This window comes from Trachypithecus francoisi, unplaced genomic scaffold (genome assembly GCF_009764315.1).
Source record: "Trachypithecus francoisi isolate TF-2019V2 unplaced genomic scaffold, Tfra_2.0 Lachesis_group20, whole genome shotgun sequence".
Classification (NCBI taxonomy): Eukaryota; Metazoa; Chordata; class Mammalia; order Primates; family Cercopithecidae; genus Trachypithecus; species Trachypithecus francoisi.
This window is the reverse complement of record NW_022681466.1, coordinates 17,453,476-17,457,924: the sequence shown is the minus strand read 5'-3', so window position 1 is coordinate 17,457,924 and position 4,449 is coordinate 17,453,476.

Here is a 4,449-nt window from a genome sequence, read left to right as displayed (position 1 = left end):
GACGGCAGCAGGCGCTCCTGGTCCACAGGCTCACGGACCCGGCAGCGGCCCCCAGAGGCCGGGCTAGGAAAAGCAGCGGGCTTCAGCGGACGACCAAGGTTACCACGGGAAGCGTAAGCGCCAATTACGCAGAGAATGGGGAGGCTCCGCTATTCTCTAAATTCAGGGAGCTGCGGGTGCGGTGGCTCACGCCGGTAATCCCAGCTCTTTGGGAGGCCGAAGGCGGATCACGTGAGGTCACGAGTTCGAGACCAACCTGGCCAACACAGTGAAACCCCATCTCTACTAAAAATATAAAAATTCCCCGGGCGTGGTGGTGCGCGCCTATAATCCCAGCTACTCGGGAGGCTGAGGCAGGAGAATCGCTTGCATCTTGGAGGTAGAGGTTGCGGTGAGCCGAGATCTCAAAACAACAACAACAACAAAAGGCTGGGCACGGTGGCTCACGCCTGTAATTCCAGTACTTTGGGAGGCCAAGGTGGGTGGATCACAAGGTCAGGAGTTCGAGACCAGCCTGGCCAATATTGTGAAATCCCGTCTCTACTGAAAATACAAAAATTAGCCGAGCATGGTGGCGTGCTCCTGTAATCCCAGCTACTCAGGAGGCTGAGGTAGGAGAATCGCTTGACCCCCCGGAGGCGGAGTTTGTAGTGAGTCAAGATCACGCCACTGCACTCCAGCCTGGGTGACAGAAGGAGACTCCATCTCAAAAAAAAAAACCACACACACACAAAACAAAAATAAAACCACAAAAAAAGAAAGTGTTATTCAAATAAAGGCTTGAAGAAGGTGAGGAAGGAATTCTTGCCTACATCTGAAGGAAGAGCATTCTAGGCCAAGGGAACAGCAAGAGCACAGAGGGTGCCTGTTCAGGGATTAGCAGAGACTGGTGTGGCTAGAAGATGGGCAAGGAAAAGAGATACAGAAAATGGGGTGAGGGAGGTAATGAGGTGAGGGAGGTAAGGGTGTTGAGCTGTCTACCACCTAGGCTCTTACAGGGAGTGTAAAGCTCTGGCTTTCACTTTGAATGAGATGAGATGGCTGGGTCTTGAGCAGAGGGACTTACTTCATTTTTAAAAACAACTTTATGGGGTATAATTTACATACTGTAAGACTCACACTTTTTAAATGTACAGTTCAATAATTTTTAGTACATTTACAGAGTTGCACAACTATCACCATAATCCAATTTTAGAACATTTCCTGTCTCCCCTTGCAACCCCCCCAGTGTGGCCTCCCAAAGTGCTGAGATTACAGGTGTGAGCCAATGTGCCTGGCCAAAAGTTTTTCATTTCAATAAAGTCCAGGGCTTATGCTTTTGGTGTAAAAGAAACCACTGCTTAACCCAAAATTGTATGTAGTATTGTCTATTTTATTTTTATTTTGAGACAGTGTCTTTGTTACCCAGGCTGGAGTGAAGCAGAACGAACAAACATGGCTCACTGCAGATTTGACTTCCTGGCTCAAGCAATCCTCTTGCTTCAACCTCTGGCGTAGCAGGGACCACAGGTGATCGCTACCACGCCCAGCTAATTTTTAAATTTTTAAATTTTTTGTAGAGATGGGGTCTCACACTGCACTCCAGCCTGGGCGACAGAGTGAGACTCCATCTCAAAAAAAAAAAAAAAGGAGATGGGATCTCACTTTGTTGCCCAGGTTTCTGCTTTTTAAATTTAACATTTTTCTGTGTTGCTACACAGTTATTGTAGTTATCATGGCTACATTACACTACACTAAATGTACTACCTTAGTGTATTTATTTTTACTGCTGGAAATTCTGTTTCCCCTTTGGGTGAATACAATAATGCTGCAATGAAGAGCTGACTACTTACTTATGATAGAGACTCATAACTGGGATTACAGAATTAAGACTGTGTCGGCTATCTAATGTCTCTTCCTTAACATTGGGAATCATTTTCCAAAGTGCTTGTACATAATTATATTCTGCCTCCAGTAATGTATCAGGAAGCCTGTTTTCATATTGCCTTGGCCAGTATTGGGTATCATATATTTGGGGAACAAAAGCAAAAAATGGCACTTCCTTGTTATTTTAATTAGCACCATTCATTGGTGATAAGGCTGAACTTTTTGCTATGTATTTACTTATTGTAGTTACTTTTTTTTTTTTCTTTTTTTTTGAGATGGAGGCTCGCTCTGTAGCCCAGGCTGGACTGCAGTGGTGCAATCTCGGCTCACTGCAACCTCTGCCTCCCAGGTTCACGCCATTCTCCTGCCTCAGCCTCCCGAGTAGCTGGATTACAGGCACCCGCCACTACACCTGGCTAATTTTTTGTATTTTTAGTGGAGACGGTTTCACCGTGTTAGCCAGGATGGTCTCGATCTCCTGACCTCATGATCTGCCTGCCTCGGCCTCCCAAAGTCCTGGGATTACAGGTGTGAGCCACCATGCCTGGCCTTTTTTTTTTTTTTTTTTTAAAGAGACACCGTCTCACTCTGTCACCCAGGCTGGAGTGCAGTGGTGCAATCTCAGCTCACTGGAACCTCTGCCTCCTGGGCTCAAGCAGTAGTTACTTTTTTATGAATTATGTTTGCATTCTTTGATTATTTAGATATTGGATTCTTAGTATTTTTCTCAGTATTTGTAGCAATTTTTCATGAAGTGCTTTAATTAACGTATTTTCCCGATGTTTAGAAAGTTTTAAATTTTCAAGTCAAATCTGCTTATTTTTCTTGATGACTTATATTGCTTAGAAAGTCATTCCCACTTCCAGAAGTGTCTTTCTTTTCTTTTAAATGTATGTGGTCTTCTTATAGTTGGTATTGGATGTGATATGTGGAACTAGATTGATTTTTCTCCTGGTTTTGTGACTAGGGATAGTGTTTACAATCCTTCTTCTTGGCTTTTTCAGCATGAAAGCCCCTTTAGGAGAGGTGACTGAAATCATCCCCAAAGAATTCTCCCCTAGTCCTGGTGTGGCTGCTTCATCGTCCTGCGTTTCTTCCTGCTTGGCTGTCCCTAACACCATCTCAGAAAAGCATAGAGAAGTAACGGGCTTCTAGAGAGGTAGGGCGTATAGTGTCACAACTGAAGATTTGGAAGTTGAGACCACCTGGTTCTTTACCATCCACTAGCCATGTGACCTTGTGCAATTCATTCAACTGTTCTGTGCTTTGTTTTCTTATTTACAAAATGAGAATAATAGTATACAATAGTAAATATCATAAAGGGTAATGTGATAAATGACCTGATACAAGTGGAACAGAGGGCAATGACTGTTCCGTAGTGAATGCTCTGTGTGCCGTCCCACTTGGGAAGCATATGTAGTCGGTGTATGTAGTGCTTGAGGGATTAGTGAATAATCCACAACATATCCTCAGTCATCGATTCAACAGATGTTTATTGAGGATCTATTATGTGCCAGTCCCTATTCTAGGTCTGAAAGGATATACTGGTGAATTGCTCTGATAGTTTATATTCTAGAGATAATTTGACAATAAACATGTAACTAAGTTAATAAGGTCATTTCAAATAATGGCACATGCTATGGGTTGAGTGGTGGCCCCCAGAAGATGTTGAAGTCCTAACATCTGGGACTAACACAGGGGAATGTGACCTTTTTTGGAAATAGGATCGTCGCAGATGAGGTCATTAACTTTAGCCCTAGACCAATATGACTGCGTCCTTATAAATAGGGGCAATCGGCCGGGCGCGGTGGCTCAAGCCTGTAATCCCAGCACTTTGGGAGGCCGAGACGGGCGGATCACAAGGTCAGGAGATCGAGACCATCCTGGCTAATACGGTGAAACCCCGTCTCTACTAAAGAATACAAAAAACTAGCCGGACGACGAGGCGGGCGCCTGTAGTCCCAGCTACTTGGGAGGCGGAGGCAGGAGAATGGCGTGAACCTGGGAGGCGGAGCTTGCAGTGAGCTGAGATCCGGCCACCGCACTCCAGCCTGGGCGACAGAGCCAGACTCCGTCTCAAAAAAAAAATAAATAAATAGGCCGGGCTCAGTGGCTCAAGCCTGTAATCCCAGCACTTTGGGAGGCCGAGACGGGCGGATCACGAGGTCAGGAGATCGAGACCATCCTGGCTAACATGGTGAAACCCCGTCTCTACTAAAAAAAATACAAAAAATTAGCCGGGCGAGGTGGCGGGCGCCTGTAGTCCCAGCTACTCGGGAGGCTGAGGCAGGAGAATGGCGTAAACCCGGGAGGCGGAGCTTGCAGTGAGCTGAGATCTGGCCACTGCACTCCAGCCCCGGCGACAGAGCAAGACTCCGTCTCAAAATAAATAAATAAATAAATAAAATAAAATAAAAATAAATAGGGGCAATCCGGACACAGAGACAGACACGTACTGTGTCTGAGGGAAGATGATGTAAAGAGACACAGGGTGACCTCTAAGCCAAGGAAGACCTGAGGCTGCCAGAAGCCAGGAAAGAGGTCTGGAACAGATTCTTCTCTGGCTCCCTTAGAAGGAACATG